This window comes from Melanerpes formicivorus, unplaced genomic scaffold (genome assembly GCF_026170545.1).
Source record: "Melanerpes formicivorus ecotype bairdi unplaced genomic scaffold, bMelFor1.0.p_v2 SCAF_430, whole genome shotgun sequence".
NCBI lineage: Eukaryota > Metazoa > Chordata > Aves > Piciformes > Picidae > Melanerpes > Melanerpes formicivorus.
This window is the reverse complement of record NW_027142782.1, coordinates 133,491-157,884: the sequence shown is the minus strand read 5'-3', so window position 1 is coordinate 157,884 and position 24,394 is coordinate 133,491. Positions and strand designations below refer to the sequence as shown.

The 24,394-nt window shown below is 49.6% G+C and overlaps 1 long non-coding RNA gene across 2 annotated transcripts; it reads left to right on the top strand.

Moving 5' to 3' along the window:
* Window positions 1-777: 777 nt before the first annotated feature.
* LOC137459864 (uncharacterized) lies at window positions 778-24,190 on the top strand. Of its 2 annotated transcripts, none has more exons than XR_010992539.1 (3): window positions 778-850; window positions 13,668-13,787; window positions 23,682-24,190. It is a non-coding gene; the product is annotated as an uncharacterized lncRNA (long non-coding RNA). The 2 variants fall into 2 exon arrangements; XR_010992538.1 differs by lacking the exon at window positions 778-850 and adding an exon at window positions 12,235-12,278.
* Window positions 24,191-24,394: the final 204 nt, after the last annotated feature.

Genomic DNA, 24,394 nt, shown 5'->3' with positions numbered 1-24,394 from the left:
TGCAGGGGCTGTGCTGATGCTTCAGCAGTTATTTCACTTGAAGGTGAGCCCTTTTGTCAGCATTTAGGAGAATGCAGGCAATGAACTAGAGTTCCAGTTAATTTCCAGGTTCCTTTGGTGTTTTCCCTGCTCCATGCTCAAAGGAGTTTCATTGAGAGCTAGAATTGCTTCTCTGACCTAGGTTGGAGACAGCTGATTGCCCTCACCAGTGACATATAATGAAAGGAGTGTTTGTGTGCTTCTACCTCAGATTGCCTTCCCCAAGCTGTAAGAAGGTGGCCTTTGGCATGAGCTCAGACCTCAGATTCATGTCCTGACAGACACAGGCTTGATCTGCTCTGCTTCCCCTATTCAATGTCTGGGCAAAAACTCCAAGCACGAACCTCACTGCCCCCTTTGGTGCAGTGGCTCAAACCAACACGCTCCTGGGTTTGCAGAGCCTTTTGAGGGGCCTGGCAGCCCTTGTCCCCAGCAAGTGACCATGCAATGGCAGGAGCTTTGCATCACTGGTCTCACCCTGCCTTGCTGTGAGTTTCCTGCAAAACCTCCTTTGGCCCATGGCGCAGAACACCCACAGCAAAAGCTGGGCACGCAGGAGGGAGCAGGGCACAGCTTTACCCTGGCATCTCCTTAAACACATGTCACTGCCACAAGACTCACGTCACCAGGGCCACACATGGAGCAGAGAGGAGGTAGGGCTGCTGTGGCAGCTGTTTCCCTTGGCAGAGGCACTGTTTGTCTGTTTGTCCTCCCCATTGTTTGTCTACAAGAACCGCACAAGGAGCCACAGAGCTGGGCTGGGGAGAGCTGCCCTCCGCCAGCCATAGGCACATAAATCAGCCATGGGCACGTAAGTTGGCTGTGGGGAAGCTGTATCTGGGCTTTCCTGGCATCACATGGGCAGGAGGGCTTGCTCCAGGCTGCTGCTTCCATGCTGGATGAGAGATTTGCCATTCTTGATGGTTGTGATCAGATGGAGACCTGGTGGAAAGCGCAGAGCTAACACCGTGAGAGCTGTGTTTGTTTACTCCAAGGCTTACAGCCCTCAGCTGCTTGCTCCTCCTGTTGAACAGGATTTCAGTGCCCTCCCCAAACACCATAACTAGGTCAGCCTGAGGAGAGGGCCTTGTTCAGCACTCCAGATGTCTATCTGCCTTTTTCTCTCGCTTGCTTTCTTTTCTTGTTCCAAAGCTGGATCCTTTATTTAAGCTCTCCCCAGAAGCCTGATAAAAACAAAGACCTGGACATGTTTCACAAAGCCTTCTACTTTGCCTAAGCACCTTTCAGTCAGGGATTATAAACAGATCACCTCTGTGGTTAAAAAGAAATCTCTCTTTTTCAGCATTGCCCTGAGCACAGATACTCATGAGGTGCTGTGGGCCCAGGACATGAACAGGCAGCAGGCTGCAGCCCCATGGGAGGGATTTGGAGAGGAAAGCACTGTCTTGCAAATCACTGGGGATGCAATTCCTCTCCTTTGGATGGGTCTGAATTTGGGGATGGTCACAGAATCACAGCATGGTAGCTCTGGGAAGGAACCTCCAGAGATCATATGTCCATGGCAGGGGGAGGGAGGGGATTTGAACTAGATGATCTGTGAGGTCCCTTCCAGCCCAAATCATTCTGTGAATCTATGAATTCAGTCCAACCCTCCTGCTAAAGCAGGGCACCCACAGCAGCTTGCCCAGGATCAACAATGTCCAGGTGGGTTTGGAATCTCTCCAGGGAAGGAGACTCCACAACCTCTCTGGGCAGCCTGCTCCAGGCCTCCAGCACCCTCACAACAGAGAAGTTTCTCCTTAGCTCAAGTGAAACCTCCTGGGTTCCAGGTTGTGCCCATTGCCCCCTGTGCTCTCACTGGGCACACTGAGAAAGAGCTCAGCCTCATATTCTTGTCCCACACCCTTTAGCTATTGAGCAGTAATCAGAATACAGAATAAACCAGGTTGGAAAAGCCTTTTGAGATCACCAAGTCCACCCTCTCACCCAACACCACCTAATCAACTAAACCATGGCACCAAGTGCCTCATCCTGTCTGGTTTTAAACACTTCCAGTGCTGGCGACTCCAGATCCCCTCTCAGCCTGATCTTCTCCAAGCCAAACAGCCCCAGGTGTCTCAGCCTCTCCTTGTGTGAGAGATGCTGCAGTCCTCCCATCCCAGGCTCTTTTGATGATCTTAGAGGTCCTTTCCAACTGAAACAATTCTATGATTCTGCCTTGCTTGGAAGTAATCCTGGTTGCTGCAGTGGTGTGCGAGCATGAAGTGATTGGATCTCGGGGCCCCAGTTCAAAACCTGACCTCTGGTGCTTCTCTAAATGGAATCTCTCAGGCTGTTCCCAAAGCCTAAACACTTCTGGTTGCATGCTCTGTTGATGAGAAACCCCTAAACCCCAGAGAGGGGGGCTGAGAAAGGTGGAGGTCAGGGAGAGGAGCCAGGTGGTGGTGGTGCATATAGAGAGATGTTATTGAAGCACACTCTCATAATGTAATCTGGCCAGTCAGAGGGAGAATGAATCAATGTCACCTTGAGTAAGCATGGAGATCAGCCTGGCCACATTCCTGAGATAGCTCTGTAAAGATCTGACACTGTTATTCATGGGAGACTTAAAACAGAGTCCAGAACCAAGGGTGTAACCCGTCCTCAGGAGCAGTGGGAAAAGGAATAAGATCAAGGTCATCTGGGGAGGTTGCAAAAGAGAAGGTCAGGTTTGGTTCATCAAGTGCAGAGCAGCTCAGGTTAATTCCTCTGTCGTGTCCATGTCTGTGAAAACAACTGCTGTTGCTCAGCCTTGGCAGCACAGCCTGCCCTGCAGAGACTTTTCTCCAGGGATCATCTGCTGGAAGCTGGACAGGAGATGAGCAGGAGCTGCAGTAACACTGGGTCAAGAGCGGTCTTTGTGTGCTCTTTGCACCGTGCCCAGCACTCACTCTGCAGCTAAACCAAGCTGGGGGCAGGAGTTGATCTGCTGGAGGGTAGAGAGGCTCTGCAGAGGGACCTCGGCAGGCTGGATAGATGGGCAGAGTCCAAGGGCAAGAGATTGAACAAGTCCAAGTGCCAGGTTCTGCACATTGGCCACAACAACCCCAGGCAGTGCTACAGGCTGGGGTCAGAGTGGCTGAGAGCAGTACCTGGGGGTACTGGTCAATGGTAGGCTGAACAAGAGCCTGCAGTGTGCCCAGGCAGCCAAGAGACCCAATGGCATCCTGGCCTGCATCAGGAACAGTGTGGCCAGCAGGAGCAGGGAGGTCATTCTGCCCTGTACATGCACTGGTTAGGCCACACCTTGAGTCCTGTGTCCAGTTCTGGGCTCCTCAGGTTAGGAAAGATGTTGACTTGCTGGACTGTGTCCAGAGAAGGGCAACAAAGCTGGGGAGGGGTCTGGAGCACAGCCCTGTGAGGAGAGGCTGAGGGAGCTGGGGTTGTTTAGCCTGGAGAAGAGGAGGTTCAGGGTTGACCTTATCACTCTCTACAACTACCTGAAGGGAGGTTGTAGCCAGGCAGAGGTTGGTCTCTTCTCCCAGGCAGCCAGCACCAGAACAAGAGGACACAGTCTCAGGCTGCACCAGGGGAGGTTCAGGTTGGATGTTAGGAAGAAATTCTTCCCTGAGAGAGAGATTGGCCTTTGGGATGTGCTGCCTGGGGAGGTGGTGGAGTCACCATCACTGGAGGTGTTTAGGAGGAGACTTGATAGGGTGCTTGGTTGCATGGTTTAGTTGATTAGGTGGTGTTGGATGATAGGTTGGATGCAATGATCTCGAAGGTCTCTTCCAACCTTGTTTATTCTATTCTATTCTATTCTATTCTATTCTATTCTATTCTATTCTATTCTATTCTATTCTATTCCATTCCATTCCATTCCATTCCATTCCATTCCATTCCATTCCATTCCATTCCAAACCTTCTTGGTGCTGCTTTACTGGAGAAGACAAAGGGGATGAGGAGCAAAGGCTACTACCTTCAGAGAGCTTTGGGGCAATGTGTATTAGACAGCTTTGAACTGGAGCTCTCATGTGGCTTTAAGGGAACCAGGATTCACCTCAGCTCTGATAGGTGTCCAAGAAAACCACAGAATGCTTTGGGTTGGAAGGTACCTTCAAGATCATCCAGTTCCAACCCCCCTGCCATGGGCAGGGACACCTTCCACCAGGTTGCTCAAGGCCTCATCCAGCCTAGTCTTAGACACCCCGAGGGATGAGACATCCACAGTTCCTCTGGGCAACCTGTTACAGCATCTCCCTACACTTATAGTAAAGAACTTCTCCTAAAAGCCTAATGAAAGGGCCATGGGGAAGACCATTCTGTAATTCCTCAAGTTCAGTGTCCGGGTAACATTTTCTACCAGGATGAGGTTGGAGGGGGGAGATACTGAGGGTGAAGGATGTGGGGGGAGATACTGAGGGTGAGTCCAGTTCTGGAGCCCCTATTACAGGAAGGATCTGGAGGTGCTGGAAGGTGTCCAGAGAATCACAGAATCACCAAGGTTGGAAGAGACCTTAAAGATCACCAAGTCCAACCTGTCACCACAGACCTCATGAGAAGGACCATGAGGATGAGCAGAGGGCTGGAGCTGCTCTGCTATGAGGACAGACTGAGGGAGTTGGGGCTGTTCAGTCTGAAGGCTCTGAGGATACCTAGTTGTGGCCTTTCAGGATCTGAAGGGGGCTCCAAGAAAGCTGGGGAGGGACTTCTGAGGGTATCAGGGAGTGATGGGACTGGGGGGAATGGAGCAAAACTAGAAATGGGTAGATTCAGATTGGATGTTAGGAAGAAGTTGTTCCCCAGGAGGGTGGTGAGAGCCTGGCACAGGTTGCCCAGGGAGGTGGTGGAAGCCTCCTGCCTGGAGGTGTTTGCAGCCAGGCTGGATGTGGCTGTGAGCAACCTGCTGTAGTGTGAAGTGTCCTTTCCCATGGCAGAGGGATTGGAACTGGCTGCACCTTGAGGTCCCTTCCAACCCTAGCAATTCTGTGATTCTATGAAGGAGATCCCTAAGTAGAGTCCTAGGAGGCATTCTGGAGCTCACTGGGCCACTGGTCCTGCTTAGGACAGGAAGACTTGGGCCCCAAGCTCCACACAGGTTCCTCCACATCACCTCTTGTGAGGACTATCAGCTAAAGCTCCCAGTTCACTCCCAGCTGGAAGGGCTGATGCTAGAGCCTTTTCTCTGCTAACACACTCAAGTCCTCTCAGCCTCACTAAATGCTTCCAGAGTGTTTTGTTGCTGATGGGGTGCAGGGGGAAACCCATCCCGTCTGTAATTGTCACGTTCGAGTCCTGTGCAGTCGGAGATGTGTTCCATATGGGGATGGGATCCGAGCTGCCCAGCTTGGCACAGGCAGGCAGCTGATGGGAAAATGATCCATTTAATTGCATGGATGTCAGAGTGCTGGAGTCATTTTTCTGAATCCTGGAGTTGGGAATAAATGCAGAAAATCAGGGAGTTTGCAGTTGGCTGGGGAGGATTCAGGGCATCTCTGCTTTCCTTCCTCGTGAGGAGCTGGAGATCGAACATATGAAGGAGGTTTTCATTTCCAGGCTAAACAGGACGTAGCTGAGTGGGCTGGAAGTGTGCTGGTGTGGGCTCAGGGAGATTTCAGCCAGATGAGTGTTTGGCCCCATGTTATGAGATGGGATTCCAAAGCCTCTTCTTGTTTTCAAGCAAACACTTTTCGATGTGTGGAATTGGCCTATAAAATCCCAAGTGAGGGAGAGCTACCCTGGGCCCAGACCTGACTCCTTCTGCTCATGGTCATACAAACATAGAATGGTTTGGGTTAGAAAAGAACTCTAAGTAATCTTTGACTCCACCAGCCATCCTATGGCCATTAAATCAAGGCCCCAAGTGCCATGGCCACACATTTCTGGAGCACCTTCAGGGATGGTGACTCCAGCGCCCCCCTGGGCAGCCTCTTCCAATCCCTGACCGCTCTTGCAGCAAAGAAACCTTTCCTTATCTCCAACCTAAATCTCCCCTGGCACAATTTCAGGCCATTTCCTCTTGTTCTCATGCAAAAGAACATAGAATCATCAAATCAACAAGGTTGGAAAAGACCTCAGAGATCATCAAGTCCAACCTGTCACCCAACACCTCCTGACATAGAACTGTTGAGGCTGGGAGAGACTTCTGATGTCTCCTTTCCCCTGAAAATCCTGTATTTTGCCCAGCTCCTGCTGCCTGCTGGAAATGGCTGCAGTGCATTCCATGTGAGAGTCACAGCTCTCTGTTTTGCAGGGTTCTCATGCTCTCTCTCCCTGTGTTTGCTCCTGTCCCACCACACACATCAGTCTGGCACCAATCTCCTGGGCTTATTTGTTGGCAGTGCCAGTTCTTGGAGGTAGAGGACATCAGGACAGTCTCCACCACAGAGACAGCTATGTCTAGGTGGAAGCCAGAGTCCCTATGGTGGGACAAACACACACATGGTACTTGCACACCATGAAGCAGTGTTTTATGAGGGCACAGAGAAGAGTTGAGGCATGGGAACAGGGCTGTCAGAAGCATCATCTTACATCTGACTGCCAGCACCCAGCGCTGCTGCACATTTGTTGAGGGTTTCCTAGGCAGATGGGAGCTGTGGGGCTCGTGTCCAGCCTTGCTGGAGGCTGACAGGCAGTCAGCACTGCTGTGATATGCTTGTGGTAAGTCACCAGAACTGTTGAACCTACCACAAACACACTTTGGTGGGTTTGCATGTGGCTTGCTAGTCATCAGCCTGGCTGGGAATGCCACAGATCTGCTCCAGTCAGGAATGCTGGAAACAGGACACACAGGTACCACCTCCCACCCCAGATCTTGGAGGGGGAATGCCACAGTATCACAGTAGTACAGTATCACACAGTATCACCAAGGTTGGAAGAGACCTCAAAGATCATCGAGTCCAACCTGTCACCACAGACCTCATGACTAGACCATGGCACCAAGTGCCACATCCAATCCCCTCTTGAACACCTCCAGGGAAGGGGACTCCACCACCTCCCTTGCAGACACATCCCAATGGCTAACAACTCTCTCTGGGAAGAACTTTCTCCTCACCTCCAGCCTGAACCTCCCCTGGCGCAGCTTGAGACTGTGTCCTCTTGTTCTGATGCTGGTTGCTAAAGAGAAGAGACCAACCCCCACCTGGATACAACCTCCTTTCAGGTAGTTGGAGAGAGCAATGAGGTCACCCCTGAGCCTCCTCTTCTCCAGGCTAAGCAACCCCAGCTCCCTCAGCCTCTCCTCACAGGGCTGTGCTCCTGACCCCTCCCCAGCTCTGTTGCCCTTCACTGGACACCTTTAAATGTCTCAATGTCCTTCTTAAACTGAGGGGCCCAGAACTGGACACAGGACTCAAGGTGTGGCCTAACCAATGCAGAGTACAGGGACACAATGACTTCCCTGCTCCTGCTGGCCACACTGTTCCTGATGCAGGCCATGATGCCATTGGCCTTCTTGGCCACCTGGGCACACTGCTGGCTCATATTCAGGCAGCTGTCAATCAGCACCCCCAGGTCCCTCTCTGTTTGGCAGCTCTCAGCCACTCTGACCCCAGCCTGTAGCTCTGCCTGGGGTTGTTGTGGCCAAAGTGCAGCCCCTGGCACTTGGACTTGTTGAATGCCATCCTGTTGGCCTCTGCCCATCTGTCCAGTCAGTCGAGGTCCCTCTGCAGAGCCCTTCTGCCCTCTAACTGACCAACATCTGCTCCCAGCTTGGTGTCATCTGCAAACTTGCTGATGATTGACTCGACCCCCTCATCCAGATCATCAATGAAGATGTTAAAGAGGATGGGGCCCAGCACTGATCCCTGGGGGACGCCACTGGTGCCTGGCTGCCAGCTGGCTGTGGCACCATTCACCACCACTCTCTGGGCTCAGCCTCCAGCCAGTTCCTAGCCCAGCACAGAGTGTTGCTGTCCAAGCTTAGCCTTTTGGCTTCAGAGCCAACTGGGACAGACATTCGGGACCGCTCTGCTTGAACCGAGAGCTTTCTGCCACACCTTTCTTGAACACCTCCGCAGCTGGGGACTCCACCACCTCCCTGGGCAGCCTCTTCCAATCCCTGACCACTCTTGCAGCAAGGAAATTTTTCCTAATCTCCAACCTAAACCTCCCCTGGTACAACTTGAGGGCACTTCCTCTCATCCTATCACTTCTTACCTGGCTCCAGCCTCCCTTCAGGGACCTGCAGAGAGCAATGAGGTCTCCCCTCAGCCTCATTTTCTCCAGGCTAAACACCCCCAGCTCCCTCAGCTGCTCGTCCCCAGCCCTGTTCTCCAGACCCTTCCCCAGCTCCATTGCCTTTCTCTGGACCTACTCCAACTCCTCCCTGTCCTTGTTGGAGTATGGGACTCAAAACTCAACCTTTTGCAAGGGGCCAGGACTTCTCCTGTAATGCCAGTGACCCCACCTTCTCTCCAAGTGCTTCCTACCCATCCACCTGGATTCCTTCTGCTCTAGATCTTTGAGGCTTTTCCCTGGGAACAGGGAATGACATGGCTCTCACTCCTTCCTTTGCAGGAGTCCTCCCACTTGGTAGCCACTCTAGTTAATATTTCATTCAGCCTGTTCATAGCTAGGCACTTATGGACATGAATTATTAAATGGCCACGTTTCTTGAGATAAATCTATAGCTGAAGGCAGCTGCTGGTGATCTCTGAAGGGGCTGTGCACCAGATAACTTTCAGATAAAAATCTCAAAGGCCTCTTTTGTTGTTTTTTTGTTGTTGTTGTTGTTGTTGTTCAGCCTTCTCAAAGCCTCTCTTTCTTGTTCAGTTCAGGACAGCACCTTCAGAAGCATCCAGTGTTGGTCTAACCTCGTTCTCTCTGTAGTCTCTAAGAAAATAGGAATGAGCCATTTGGAACCCTCTCTGCTCACCACCACCCCCACCCCCTGCATCCAGTACTGGAGCAATATTCCCAAGCTTTTAGCTGCCAGCAGGAAAAGCTTGCTTTTTAACCTCATTTCTACTAATTTGGAGCAATTCTGTAGTTGCTCAGGAGGCAGAAGGGTTATGAAGGCAAAGAATGATTTTCTCCAACCATCTAAAGGTTTTGCCTTTCTTCCTCTCCCTTCACATAGCTTGGGCCAGGCTCAGGTGACCACTGTGGGAGTGGGTGGTGGGACAAGCACTGTTCAGTGTGGCTGGGTGGCTGTGTTTTCATGTAGATGAAGGATAAGAGGATGCCTGGGGTGGAGGGGACTCATGACTGAGATGGGAAATCTCAGCATGCCAGCATCAAAAGGCAGGTGACCTGAATATTGCTCTTAAACACAAATTCTCCACTTCATTTTTGTGACTGCTGTGATGTCTCTGGTTTTGGGGTGTTGGGTGTATATTTGAGGCTCCTTCCTGTCTGGAGTGGTTGGGCCCTGGCTCCTCTGTCATCAGCAGACAGGGAGCTGCCTGGGCTGGTGCAGCAGACAGCCTGACATGGCCCCACAGCACCAGCTGTAGTGTATATGCCTCATGCCACCACCAAGATGCTTTTGCTTTGAAGATAGGCAGCTTTGCCTCCTCTTAACAATTGACCTTACTCAGGTCTTTCAGACTGAGAGGAAGCAACCCAGCCTGGTGAACCTGCTGCCTCTCCTCTTGGTGATGTTGCTTGATTCTGTGATTCTACCTTTACTGCAAGAGTGGTCAGGCATTGGAACAGGCTGCTCTGGGAGGTGATGGAGTCACCATCCCTGAAGGTGTTCAGAAAACATGTAGGCATGGCACTTCAGGACATGGCTTAATGGCCATGGTGGTGTTGGGTTGATTGTTGGACTTGATGATCTTAGAGGCCTTTTCCTGTTTTAATGATTCTATGATCCTTCTTGCCCTTGGCTCTCTAACCTGAGGTACTTGCAGATGTCCCTGCCCATGGCAAGTAGCCTGGATTAGATGACCTTTACAGGTTCCTTCCAATCCAAACCATTCCATGATTCTATGACTTTCTGATTCTGTGACTCTATGATTCTATGACTCTGTGACTCTATGATCTATGACTCTGTGATTTTATGATTCTATGACTCTGTGATTCTATGATTCTATGACTCTGTGACTCCATGATTCTATGATTCTATGACTCTATGATTCTATGACTCTGTGACTCCATGACTCTGTGACTCTATGATTCTATGATTCTATACCTGTCTGACTCCATTATTCTGTGTTTCTATGACTCTGTGACTCCATGATTCTATGATTCTATGACTGTGTGACTCTATGACTCTGTGATTCCATGACTCTGTGATTCTATGACTCTATGATTCTATGACTCTGTGACTCCACGATTCTAAGATTCTATGACTCTCTGACTCCATGATTCTATGACTCTATGACTCTATGATTCTATGACTCTATGATTCTATGATACTAAGCCTGTCTGACTCCATTATTCTGTGTTTCTATGATTCTGTGACTCCATGATTCTAGGATTCTATGACTGTGTGACTCCACGATTCTAAGATTCTATGACTCTGTGATTCGGTGACTCTGTGACTCGTGGATTCTAAGATTGTATGACTCTGTGACTCCATGATTCTGTGACTCTATGATTCTATGACTCTGTGACTCCATGATTCTATGACTCTGTGACTCTATGATTCTATGACTCTATGATTCTATGACTCTGTGACTCCATGACTCTATGATTCTATGACTCTGTGACTCCATGATTCTATGACTCTGTGATTCTATGACTCTGTGACTCCATGATTCTATGACTCTGTGATTCTATGACTCTGTGACTCCATGATTCTATGACTCTGTGATTCTATGACTCTGTGACTCCATGATTCTATGACTCTATGACTCTATGATTCTATGACTCTATGATACTAAGCCTGTCTGACTCCATTATTCTGTGTTTCTATGACTCTGTGACTCCATGATTCTAGGATTCTATGACTGTGTGACTCCACGATTCTAAGATTCTATGACTCTGTGATTCTGTGACTCTGTGACTCGTGGATTCTAAGATTGTATGACTCTGTGACTCCATGATTCTGTGACTCTATGATTCTATGACTCTATGATTCTATGACTCTGTGACTCCATGATTCTATGACTCTGTGACTCTATGACTCTGTGACTCCATGATTCTATGACTCTGTGACTCCATGACTCTGTGACTCCATGATTCTATGATTCTATGACTCTGTGACTCCATGATTCTATGATGCTATGACTCTGTGACTCCATGATTCTATGATTCTGTGACTCTGTGACTCCATGATTCTATGATTCTGTGACTCTGTAACTCCATGATTCTATGATTCTGTGACTCTGTGACTCCATGATTCTGTGACTCTGTGACTCCATGATTCTATGATTCTATGACTCTGATTCTATGATTCTACTATTCTACGATTCTCCAGCCAGCCTCACTGGATATTGCCTTTATATCTGCAGAGGTCTTACACTTAGCAGGTGGAAGGAAAGTGCATCTTCTGGGGGGGCATGAGGGCAGGCTGTGGTGGCCTAAAGAGACACCTCAAAAGCTTTCCTGGAATACCAAGTTCGCCGTGAGCAGTCAACCTTCTTTCATTAGTCCCAACAAGATCGAGCAGGATGGATTTGCTCATGGGTGGAGCTGGAAGAAAGTAATAAGCTCCACTTAATGAAGAGAGCATTTTGGTTTGCTGTGTCTGGCAGCCTGTTTTCATCTTTTGTACTTCTGGTAGTTGGCATCCCGGGCAAGACTGAGGGACTTCAGTTTGGGAGTGGTAGGCATGCACTCAATTTGCTGCCTACCCCTGGCAGAGGATCAAGGCTGGAATTTTCATTACACTTGCTTTGCCTGCCAGAAAGAAGCACTTTGATTTAATTCTGGTGGCTTCTCGTTCCATGCCAAGCTTGGAACGTGATGCTCTGATGTCTTCCAGCTTCTTAAAGCAACCGCAGTGTCCCGCCGAGGAAATATATATTTATACAAGAGGGGAACTGTGCTGAAGGATGCAGGCCCTTTATTAACAGCACTTGCACACCAGGCTAGAGGTGGATCTTAGGGTTTGGAATCTACCAAGCCCTGATATGATCAGAAATTCATGAAGCCAAGCAGGGACTGGCTTGAGAGCAGCCCTGAAGAAAAGGACTTGGGGCTGCTGGGGGATGAGAAGCTCAACATGAGCCAGCAGTGAGCACTTGCAGCCCAGAGAGCCAAGCAGAGCCTGGGCTGCAGCAAGAGAAGCATAGCCAGCAGGTTGAGAGAGGTGATTCTCCCCCTCTGCTCCACTCTGCTGAGGCCACAGCTGGAGCTCTGTGTCCAGTTCTGGAGCCCCTATTACAAGAAGGATCTGGAGATGCTGGAAGGTATCCAGAGAAGGGACATGAGGATGAGCAGAGGGCTGGAGCTGCTCTGATATGGAGACAGACTGAGGGAGTTGGGGTTGTTCAGTCTGGAGAAGAGAAGGCTCTGAGGAGACCTCATTGTGGCCTTCCAGTATATGAAGGGGGCTTCAAGAAAGCTGGGGAGGGACTTTTGAGGGTGTCAGGGAGTGATAGGACTGGGGGGAATGGAGCAAAACTAGAAATGGGTAGATTCAGATTGGATGTTAGGAAGAAGTTGTTCCCCATGAGGGTGGTGAGAGACTGGCACAGGTTGCCCAGGGAGGTGGTGGCAGTCTTATGCCTGGAGGGTTTTGCAGCCAGGCTGGATGTGGCTGTGAGCAACTTGCTGTAGTTGCAGGGCAGTGGCAGGGGGGTTGGAACTGGCTGAGCCTTGAGGTCCCTCCCAACCTTGACAATTCTGTAAGCCTCAGTAACTATTCTTGGAAGGTTCATCTTGCTAAGGAGCTGTGACCATGTCGCTGTCCCTGGAAGAGGATAGGGGCTGAGCTGCTAACAGAGCTGATGGAATACTTTCTGGCATAAAGGGCCATTAAGAAGGGAGGTTGTGCTCTTGACAAGATGACATCTTTCTTTCTTGTTGTGTTTTTTTTTCCCCCCCTCCAGAAAGCATCTGGTCTCCTCAAAACAGTGCTTCCTTGCCAGAAAGAATACCTCAAAACCCAACTGTATTATTATTTTGTTGGACAACAAACTTGCAAAAGCTTTAGGGCTTTGGCAACAGATTTTAAGGATTCAACTGAAAAAGAAAAAAGGGGGAAAAAATGAAGCAAAATGTTCTGTTGTCCAAAAACCAAGAGGCTCAGACAGAGTTATTTATTCCTTTTCAGTGCTGTGACCAGATTTCCCCATGTAGTGGAGAGGACCTTCTCGCAGAGCAGCTCTAGATGCTCACCAGAATATGAGGGGATGCTGAGCTCCAGCAAAGTTCTGTCACAAATCACATGCAGAGGCAGCAGCTGTTGTCAGGAGTTCAGTCAAAGGATCAAAACCTTTTGCAGGGTTGTTGATTGGTTTTGGTTTGGGGCCAGTGTTTTCTGCTTCTCATGGCAGTCCCTGAGCACTTGCAGGGCCTCCTGCTCCTCTCGGTGCCACCAGCAGAGGAATGGATGTGGACCTCTGTGCTCTGTGGGGTGTGATGGGCTGGAGGGAGCACGGAGGAAGGGACCCCATGAACTTGGAGCTGAAAATGAGAGGAGGATGTGAAAATGGCCACACATTTAAAATGAGGTGGGAGGGATGATCTTCTGTCCAAAGGTCTTCTACCTTTGGATGACACATGGGAACCTGTACAGGCCATGCAATTGCTAGAAGCCAACCCTGAAGCTTTGTTTCTTTCTTCTTTCCTTGCAGTTCTGAGACAGTTTGGGCTGAGCCAACATGGGAGGAACAGATCAAATGGGAGGAGGAAAGGAATTCTGCAAATGTTTGGGGCCATGGGAAGTTTCATTGCTGATGGGGCTCACACATCTGGTATGTGCACTGTCATTCCCATTCATTTTCTAATGACTGTTATATTGCACCACACTATTAAGCTATTAATGTATTAATAGGATGTCAGCATTTATATATAATACAATTAGGGCTTTAATATAAAAGTCAAAATGAAATGAATCAATGTGACTTGTGCAACAAAAATCTTTTGATGCTGTTGAAATAGCCTCATGGAAGTGGGTTTAGCCACCCAGCTCTCCCTTCCCCTCCTGCTTGCTTGCCAGCTATTTCATTCCAGATGTGGTGGTCAGAAGGTCAATCACATCCTGGGCTGCATCGAAGCAGCATTGCCAGCAGAGCCAGAGAGGTGATTCTGCCACTTTACTCTGCTCTGGTGAGACCTCACCTGGAATACTGTGTGCAGGTCTGGAGCCCTCAATATAGGAAGGGCATGGACCTGATGAAGAGAGTCCAGAGGAGGGCCAGGAAAATGATCAGGGGGTTGGAGCAGCTCTGCCATGAGGACAGGCTGAGGGAGCTGGGTGTGGACAGGCTGAGGGAGCTGGGGGTGTTCAGCCTGGAGAAGAGGAGGCTCCAGGCAGACCTAATAGCAGCCTGCCAGAACCTTAAGGGGAACCACATGAAGGATGGAGAGACCATCATTGGAGGTATCACAGTATCACAGTATCACCAAGTTTGGAAGAGACCTCAAAGATCATCGAGTCCAACCTGTCACCACAGACCTCATGACTAAATCATGGCACCAAGTGCCACATCCAATCCCCTCTTGAACACCTCCAGGGATGGGGACTCCACCACCTCCCTGGGCAGCACATCCCAATGGCGAACGACTCTCTCCGTGAAGAACTTTCTCCTCATTACAGCCTAAACTTCCCCTGGTGCAGCCTGAGGCTGTGACACTGAGAGGTGTTCAAGAGGAGACTTGATAGGGTGCTTGTTTGCATGGTTTAGTTGATTAGGTGGTGTTGGATGATAGGTTGGATGCGATGATCTTGAAGGTCTCTTCCAACCTGGTCTATTCTATTCTGTTCTACTCTACTTTGCTCTACTCTGCTCTACTCTACTCTACTCTACTCTACTCTACTCTACTCTACTCTACTCTACTCTACTCTACTCTACTCTATTCTATATACAAAGGCCTGCAGTGACAGGATGAGGGATAATGGCTTCAAACTAGAGAACAACAGATTTAGATTGCATGTTGGAGGCAAGTTCTTTACTATGAAGGTGGTGGATCAGTGGAACAGTTAGTCCAGGGAAGTGGTGGAGTCACTGTCCCTGGAGGTGTTCAAAAAAGGCTTGGATGTGGCACTTGGAGCCATGGTTTAGTTGTCAGGAGGTGTTAGGTAATGTGATGGGAGGAGGGGAAACACCCTGAACTTGCACCAGGGGAGGTTTAAGTTGGGCATGAGGAACAATTTCTTTCCCAAAAGGGTTGTCAAGGCCTGGCCCAGGCTGACCAGAGAGGCGATGGAGTCCCCATCCCTGGAGGGGTTCCAAAGCTGTGGAGCTGAGGGGCATAGTTTAGTATCAGACCTGGCAGTGCTGGGTCAGTGGAGATCATAAAGATCTTTCCCACCTAAACGATTCTGTGTCTGGTCTCTGTTTTATCTGTTGGGGCATGGCTAACCTGGACCTCAAATGTGAGAAGAGGTAGTGCCTGGGTTTCTTCCTATTAAACACTGGCCCAGAAAAATCAAACACAACCCTGCCTATGATTTCCTCTTCTGACCCTGTGCCCCTAATTTCTTCCCCCAAACTCCTCTTGTACTTTCTTGGTTTCCTGCCTGTGGATCCAGCCATATCACTCTGAACTCCCACCTAGAAATCCTTTGGGAGCCTGCAAGCCCATCCTAGAGTGTGGCAGTCCCCAGCCCATGGTACAGCCTCAGACTGTTGCCATTTCAGCAGCTATGAAATCTCATGCCCTGGGCAAGCCTTTAGTTCTGCTCTGGCCACCTTTTCTTTTCCTTTCTTCAGTATTTGGATCAGGACCTGAAGTTTGTATTAATTTGTTCTGGTTAATAGAAAATTGCATGCAGTCCAAACATGATTTGAGTTTGCAAATAGTTTTTCCTGGGCAATGAAAGATAGAAAAGGCAAAACACTTTTATTTTCCTTTTTTGTTTTTGTTTTTCCTTTCTTTTTCTTTTCTTTTTTCCTTTTTTTTTTTTTCCTTTTCCATTTTTTAAAAATTTATTTCTCTTTAAATTAATTAATAAATTAATTAATTAACTAAATTCATTCATTAATTTATTAATTACTTTTATTTATCTCCTTTTTTTTTCCCCTTTGTCCTTTCCTTTCCTTTCCTTTCCTTTCCTTTCCTTTCCTTTCCTTTCCTTTCCTTTCCTTTCCTTTCCTTTCCTTTCCTTTCCTTTCCTTTCCTTTCCTTTCCTTTCCTTTCCTTTCCTTTCCTTTCCTTTCCTTTCCTTTCCTTTCCTTTCCTTTCCTTTCCTTTCCTTTCCTTTCCTTCCCTTCCCTTCCCTTCCCTTCCCTCCCCTCCCCTCCCCTGCCCTCCCCCTCCCCTCCCCTCCCCTCTCCCCTTCCTTCCCTTCCCTTCCCTTCCCTTCCCTTCCCTTCCCTTCCCTTCCCTTCCCTTCCCTTCCCTTCCCTTCCCTTCCCTTCCCTTCCCTTCCCTTCCCTTCCCTTCCCTTCCCTTCCCTTCCCTTCCCTTCCCTTCCCTTCCCTTCCCTTCCCTTCCCTTCCCTTCCCTTCCCTTCTCTTCTCTTCTCTTCTCTTCTCTTCTCTTCTCTTCTCTTCTCTTCTCCATTTCTTTCTTTCTTTCTTTCTTTTTCTTTTTCTTTTTCTTTTTCTTTTTCTTTTTCTTTTTCTTTTTCTTTTTCTTTTTCTTTTTCTTTTTCTTTTTTCTTTTTCTTTTTCTTTTTCTTTTTCTTTTTCTTTTTCTTTTTCTTTTTCTTTTTTTTTTTTTTTTCCCCAATAAGCCAATGTGGGAATTGTTACAAACCTAGTCTTACTGGATGGGACACAAAGGAACACAGATGAGCCCCCATTGACCCTATGCAAGCAGCAGCTAAGTGAGTGCTTGAAAAGGAGAGCATTGCTCTTAACACTCTGCTCTGCTTAGTCCTTGTTGACATAATCTTAAATTAAGTACCAATTCAGCTGGGCTCACCCTTAAAGAGTCCATGGCACCATGGCTAGAGCTTGATGACAGATGTGCAGACTCACAGAGTCACAGAATGGTAGGGGGTTGGAAGGGACCTCTGGAGATATCTAGTCCAACCTCCCTGATAGAGCAGGTTCACTTAGACCAGGTTGCACAGGAACACATCCAGGTGGGTTTTGAAGGTCTCCAGACAAGAAGACTCCACAACCTCTCTGGACAGCCTGCTGCAGGCCTCCAGCACCCTCACAACAAAGAAGTTTCTCCTGTTCAGGTGGAACCTCCTGGGTTCCACTTTGTGCCCATTGCCCCTTGTCTTACCACTGGGTAGCACAGAGAAGAGCCTGGCCCCAGCTTCTTGCCCCCCACCCTTTAGCTCTTGCTGAGCATTGCTCAGATCCTCTCTGGGGCTGCTCTTCTGTAGGCTCAACATCCTCAGGGCTCTCAGCCTTTGCTCCTCACAGAGCTGCTCCAGGCCACTCAGCATCTCTCTAGCCTCTGTTGGAGTTTTTCCAGCAGTTTCTCTGTCTCTTTTGAACTGTAGAACCCAGAATTGGACACAATACTCCAAGTGCAGCCTCCTCAGGGCAGAGAGAGAGAGAACCTCCTTTGACCTTCTGGCCACAATCTCCTTCCTGCACCCCAGGCCACCATTTACTTTCTTGGCCACGAGGGAACATTGCTGGCTCATGGGAAACTTCTTGTTCCCCAGCACTCCCAGGTCCTTCTCCACAGAGCTGCTTTCCAGCAGCTCACCTGTCCTGGTGCAAGAGGTTGTTCCTCCCCAGGTGCAGGAACTTGTTGAACTTCATGAAGTTCTTCTTCTCCCAACCCATGGAGCATGAGATTTGGGCACTTGGCTCCTGGGGCCACACAGCTGTAGAACTGAGCTGTGACCACCCTGCCCTGGGATCTCTGCAGCCAGGCTGAGAACCTCAGGGCTTGGGAAGCTTTGGGAGCTGCATCAGGCTGTGCCTGGCACGTGAGAGGAGCTAGCAGCACTCCTCAGGATTCCAGCATATGCAGGAAGTGTTTAATTTAATCCCTCCTTCTGGCTGGAGAGGTCACAGCCTCCAGCCAGCTTTTCCTGGACATGCCTTCTCCTCTGGCTTGAGCAGCAGCCCTTCAGTGCCCTGTCTTGGAAGGCTGAGAGCTGCTGTGCCAAACAGCCACGTAAACACGAACCCACAGGGGCTCCACCCCATGCAGGGAGAGGTGGAGCAGCGGTTGTGATGCTTCTTGGAGGAGTCAGACTCGTTGCCTGCAAGCCATACGGTGCAAGCAGAGACAATTCCAGCTGGGAAACCCAAGACAGAAGCACGATCCCAGTGCGTGTGAGCGCTGCTCTGCCCTGCCCCGGCAGCCAAACCCCCCTGGGCACAGGCAGGCTTTGCACTGCACTCAACGAGGAGCAGCACTTCTCCTCAGTCACAGCTCTTCAAGTCAGCCCCCAAATGTGTACCATCCAACCCCCACCCCCACCCCCACCCCCTCCCCCAGCTGATCATCATTACATTTGCATATATGATCTCCAGATATGGAAGGGATTTAATCGAGCTCTAGCTGCCAAGTGGAGACCCAAGTGAGCCTGTGTTCATCAGAAAATCATTACTAAAGTCCTTCCAGGTTGGCAAACTTCACTTTGGAGAATGAAAACGTGAGATTTTTGATGGGTTTGGTTTGCTTTGGTTTGGTCATTATCCCATTGAAGAGTTTCAGTTATTTGCAAGAGCCAAAAAATATATATATATTAAAATAAAATCAAGCTAAACTCAACTAAATCAGTGCCAGCTTGCAGAAATGTGAGATGGCAGAAGGGTTATTATCATTATTTATTGGGTTGCAGGGAAGGAGCTGGGAGGGGGGGAGGGGTTTGTCTTGGTGGGTGAGTTGCAGGCACGTGAGCTCTGCATCAGGAGAGTGGAGGGGAAGGCATTCACATTCAAGACACTGCTCTGCTTTCTCCACATCAGGTTTTCCTCTCCCTAGAAGGAGAACTGGAGGAAAGCCTGAACAGAGCTGCACAACTGCAGCTGCAACTGGGGGGCTGTGGGTCAGAGTCACTCTGTGTGGTGCTGGAGAAGGGGAGAGGCCTGCTTGAAGGCCCTACTGAGGATCCTCAGCTCTCTGCTTGAGCCCAGTTCCAGACTGGCAGGATGTGGTTGACCCCTCCTTAGGCTTGGCAAGTGAATGTTGATTCTCAGATGATGTCTGGGGCCAGAGCATGACTGCCTGCAGGCACCTGGACATGCTTATTTGTAACACAGCAGAAGAACTGCAGGGAGGCAGAGATGGTGCATTTCCTGCAGCATGCTTTTGGTTCGAGGATGTTCTGTCTGTGATACCTGGAAGAGTATTTCAGGTCCTCACCGTAGCTGGGGGACATCTAGAGCAGTGGAGGGATGGTGGTAAGGGAGCCCCTTGGTGGGACTAAATCAGGACATAGAATCACAGAATTGTCAGGGTTGGAAGGGATCTCAAGGCTCAGCCAGTTCCAAGCCCCCTGCCATGGGCAGGGACACCTCACACTGCAGCAGGTTGCTCACAGCCACATCCAGCCTGGCTGCAAACACCTCCAGGCAGGAGGCTTCCACCACCTCCCTGGGCAACCTGTGTCAGTCTCTCACCACCCTCCTGGGGAACAACTTCCTCCTCACATCCAATCTCAATCTACCCATTTCAAGTTTTGTTCCATTCCTCCCAGTCCTATCACTCCCTGACAGCCTCAAAAGTCCCTCCCCAGCTTTCTTGGAGCCCCCTTCAGATACTGGAAAGCCACAATTAGGTCTCCTGGGAGCCTTCTCTTCTCCAGACTGCACAGCCCCAACTCCCTCAGTCTGTCCTCACAGCAGAGCAGCTCCAGCCCTCTGCTCATCCTCGTGGCCCTTCTCTGGACATCTTCCAGCACCTCCAGATCCTTCCTGTAACAGAGGCTCCAGAGCTGGACACAGTGCTCTATACATAGCAACTGTATGGCTTTACTTAACCACTTGTTTGGTGAATCTCTCCCATCTGGGCTGCATTCAGAGAGAGAGGTGAGAAAGAAATCCACCAAAATGAGCCAAGCTCTCTATAGGACAGGGAGAAATATGGGTGAGTTTTGAAGGGCTCCAGTATAGCTTCATATTTATCAGAGCTAATGGTGCAGCCCTGGGGTCACGGTGGTGGTGTGACAGAGGGGGAAGGTGGATGTGTGGCTCTGAGTGCCTCTCTGACCATGCTAACACAAACAACTGCACCCACAGTTACGTGAGCTCTGCTGGGGAAATTTTTTAAGCAGTAGCAACTGTTATTTCACAGACAAGATAGGGATGGCAAAGTCTGGCAGGGGAGGTTGTTGATCCCCTTCACAAGAGATAATGAAGGTCACAAGCACAGAACCAGCAAGATAAACAAGGAGTGCATAGAGTTGGCTCCAAACTAGGTGGAGATTAGAGCTGTTTTGATACATTGGGCTTCACACAACAGCCTGGAGTGTCTGAGAAGCAAATATTCCTCCCCAGCTGTGGTAAATCTTGCAGCACCAGATGTTATGGGTACAAGAAGTCCCTGACAAGTAGCCCAGAAAATCCCTCTCTGTAGCAAGCATTCCAGGGGCACCTTTTATGAAGCAAGATCCAGGAGGAGGTAGGCAGGAATAATAGATCCTTGCCCTTGATTAAACTAAGAAGTCAGCTGAGCCAAAAGGCATGAAACTCCTCATTCTGCAGTGCTGGAGGCTCTGGAGGGGTTGCTTCACTTCCCTTCTCCCACTGTTCTTCATCCCTTCCTACTTCTTCCAGGGCCCTGCATGACCAACCTGAGCCAATCTTGCTTTACTGATCTTAACAGTTAATCTTTAATTAAGTCCTGGACTGTTTTGGTCATTAATGTAATGTAGCAGGCAAGGAATAAAACCTCATTAAAAAAAACCCCAACCCTGCATCCTAGCTCTGACAGATCGTGCTGAACCTCAGGGGAGCATCTGGGCAAATGGGTGCTCCATGGGAACAGCCATGGGAAGGAGATTTCTTCAGAGCCTGACCCACCTCCACTCTGTGGATTTCCCACATTCCTCCCCAGGCAAAAGTTTTCCTTAATCCCAAGGAGTGACTCGCCTGGTCAATTTGTGATTATTTTAAGCAGGAGGTTTGTTGGGTAGTGGCCAATCGCTTATTGAATAAGAACAGCCTCAGAGAATTGTGGGGCAGACCCAAAGCTGAATGTAATTACCAGCTTATTTCTAAATTAATATTTTGTTAGGGGTTTGGGATAGAATTTATTTCCCCCCCCACCCCCCCCCCTCCCTTCTCCTCCTTTCTCCTCCCCTCCCACCCTCTCTCGCTGCACACACCGCCGCTCGGGGTTGGTTCAGCCTCGGAGCGTGCTTCAGGTTTTACTGCATGTGTCTGAGATTGTTAAAAGCTGTGAAAGTTGGGAGCAGTTAAAATCAGAGCAGGGGGAAGGAAAATGAGGAAAGAAAAAAAAAAAACCCCAAAAAAAGAAGAGGGAGGGCAAAAAAAAGAGCTGGGAACGTCACATAAATAGCAGTAAAACTGTTAAATCTATTTGCATTTCACACCCAATAATTTTTGGACGCCACCTCGAGAGCACTGCTTGAAAGTCAGCACTTTTAATTGTCCAGTAAATTTCCTTCCAGACAGCTGCTTCATAAACTGCCAGGGCCTGCAGGGTGAGAAAAAACAGATAAGTGATTTATCTCAGCGGGGAGACCCAAGTGGCCATTCGTGTGTCACTGCCTCCCCCCTCCGTTTCGCCTCAAGCAGGGCGTTTGGAGGAGGCTCTGCAGGCTCTCCGCAGGTGCTGAGGACAAGCCTCAACACCACCAGCCTGCACATCAGGGGATTGAGTCCACCATTAGTAAGTTTGCAGATGGCACCAAGCTGGGGGCAGGAGTTGGTCAGGTAGAGGGCAGAAGGGCTCTGCAGAGGGACCTTGCCAGGCTGGACAGATGGGCAGAGTCCAACAGGATGGCATTCAACAAGTCCAAGTGCCAGGGGCTGCACTTTGGCCACAGCAACCCCAGGCAGTGCTACAGGCTGGGGTCAGAATGGCTGGAGAGCAGCCAGGCAGAAAGGGACCTGGGGGTACTGATTGATAGTGAGTCGAACATGAGCCTGCAGTGTGCCCAGGTGGCCAAGAAGGCCAATGGCATCCTGGCCTGCATCAGGAATAGTGTGGCCAGCAGGAGCAGGGAAGTCATTGTGCCCTGTGCTCAGCACTGGTTAGGCCACACCTTGAGTCCTGTGTCCAGTTCTGGGCCCCTCAGTTTAAGAAGGACATTGAGAGACTTGAAGGTGTCCAGAGAAGGGCAGCGAGGCTGGGGAGGGGTCTGGAGCACAGCCCTGTGAGGAGAGGCTGAGGGAGCTGGGGTTGCTTAGCCTGGAGAAGAGGAGGCTCAGGGGAGACCTTCTTGCTCTCTCCAACTCCCTGAAGTGAGGTCGTAGCCAGGTGGGGGTTGGTCTCTTCTCCCAGGCAAGCAGCACCAGAACAAGAGGACACAGTCTCAAGCTGTACCAGGGGAGGTTTAGGCTGGAGGTGAGGAGAAAGTTCTTCATAGAAAGAGTAATTGGCCACTGGAATGTGCTGCCCAGGGAGGTGGTGGAGTCCCCATCCCTGGAGGTGTTCAAGAGGGGATTGGATGTGGCACTTGAAGCCGTGGTTAGTGATAGGTTGGACTTGGTGATCTCTGAGGTCTTTTCCAGCCTGGTTGGTTCTATGATTCTATTCTATGATCACAGGTGTAACTTGACAGACATCACCTGGAATGGTCCCTGGAATGTCCACCCTGCCCACCAACATTGCTCAGAGAGGAGGGACTCGGAGAGGAGAGGAGGGGAGAGGCAAGGAGGGGAGAGATGAGGAGAGGCAGGGAGGGGAGAGGAGGGGAGGACATGGTTCTGCTTCATCCCAGAGACTGGTTGGATGGAAAATCATACAATTGTAGACTGCTTGAGGTGGAAGAGACCTTCAAGATCATCTAGTTCCAACCTGCCCCCCCTCTCCCAGGCTGCTCAAAGCCTCACCCATCCTGGCCTTGAACGTTTGCAGGGATGAGGCTTCTCTGGGCAGCCTGTCCCAGTGTCTCACACTCTTACCCTAAGAACTCCTTCCAGTCTAGATCTGCTTTGCTCTAGTTTCAAACCATTGCCACCACATACTAGTAGAAACCCTTTTTGTTGCCCTTGATGTCCCTGGCTAGATTTAATTGCCTCTAGGCCTTATCTTTCTTAACCTGATCCCTGGCTGCTTGGACAACTTCTTTGCATTCCTCCCAGGTTATCTGTCCCTGTTGCCACCATTTGTAGGCTTTTTTTTTGCAGCTAATAGTGTCCAGGAGCTCTCTGTTCCTCTCTGCAGGCCTTCTGATATTCTTGCCCGCCTTCCTCGTTGTTCCTGGGCTTAGAGGAGGTGATCCTTGAACACTATCCAGCTTTCTTAGGCCCCTCTCCCCTCCAAGGCTTTACCCCCACAGTAAGGAGGTCCTCGAGGTTGGTCCCTTCTCCCTAATATCAGGTGATAGGATGAGAGGAAATAGCCTGAAACTGTGCCAAGGGAAGGTTTGGTTGGAGATTGGGGAAAATATCTTTGCTGCAAGAGTGGTCAGGGACTGGAAGAGGCTGCCCAGGGAGGTGGTGGAGTCCCCATCCCTGGAGGTATTCAAGAAACTTGTGGCCATGGCATTTTAGGACATGGTTTGATGGCCATGGTGGTGCTGGGTTGATGGTTGAACTTGCTGACCTTAGAGGTGTTTTCTAACCAAATCTATTCTCTGTTTCTCTGAGGTGACTGTCTGCTCTCCTGAACTCCAGGCCAGTGAGCTTGCTGTGCAAGTTGAAGAAAGAAAGTCAGTTCAAGAAACTGAGAGAAGAAAAACAAATTGTATGGGTACTCAGATTCTGGATGAAAACATCTTGCATGGTCTCCTCTGGGCACCTCTCCCTCCTGCTGGGAGATAAAAGCTCATTCCCATGTAACCACCTGAGCATGCACATACCTGCACGTCCCTGGAAGAGGTCACTGGGACTCTGAGCAGCTCTGTAGGCAGTTTGCTGGCAATCTGTGCATCTGACCCACCTCTGCCCTGCAGTCAGAGCTGCAACAGCAGGATGTGTGTGTCTCTGTGTGTGTGTGTGTGGTGGTAACACTGGCAAGAGATTCCTTTCCAACCCACTGCTTAATAATTACTGCTTCCTTATGCATTTTAAAAGGTCCTGTGTGATCACAAATGGATTTATTTAGCAGCTCTTGTTTAGGGAGGTAGAGTAAAGTAACCACCAGCCTCATCTATTGACACACATGCTTTATCATCCCTTTAATGGGCTTATTGCTCCATAATGAATGAGTCCTCCAGTGGGAAATAAATCAACATGCCAGTTTGGGGATCAATCAGTGCACATTTGCAGCCTCTGTAATGGGAAGTTGATGTTGTGCAGGGAAGGTGTTGCTCTGGAATGGCTTGGCTGCACTTTGTAACCTGGGGCTGGGGCTTTGTTGA